The sequence below is a fragment of the Penaeus monodon genome, chromosome 20, assembly GCF_015228065.2.
Source record: "Penaeus monodon isolate SGIC_2016 chromosome 20, NSTDA_Pmon_1, whole genome shotgun sequence".
Lineage (NCBI taxonomy): Eukaryota > Metazoa > Arthropoda > Malacostraca > Decapoda > Penaeidae > Penaeus > Penaeus monodon.
Window position 1 is genome coordinate 3,256,725 of NC_051405.1, and position 440 is coordinate 3,257,164.

The following is a 440-nucleotide window of genomic DNA, read 5'->3' on the forward strand; positions in this document are numbered from 1 at the left end:
CGACGTCATCTACATAGATAGTATATATTTTTGCGTTTTAGTATCTGCATATCAAATTATGCAATTAGCTTTTGATTACTTGATATGTTTCTACATTTCACTAACATCCCTTCAGCGTGTGGCTCGGCCGTCTAGTAGCATCGCGAGGCAAGTTTATTTTTCGGACAAAAATAAAAATACAAAAAGCATGAGAAAATGGCGTTTAAAACTGCAACCATAATACATAATAAAACCGCAATAACACCGTGACAGTTAGAGATGAACGCAAAACAAGGCGAAAATATGAATATGAAGTAAAGAGATTAGTGGAAGATCAGACAAGGCAGCTTCCCTCTCCCTCCCCCTCGCCTGCCTGCCTTCTATCACAAGCAATGAAGATCGAGATGCGTGTGTTCGGGAGGGGGTCGTGTTTCTGCTTACAGCTGCTGCCTCTCTATGTA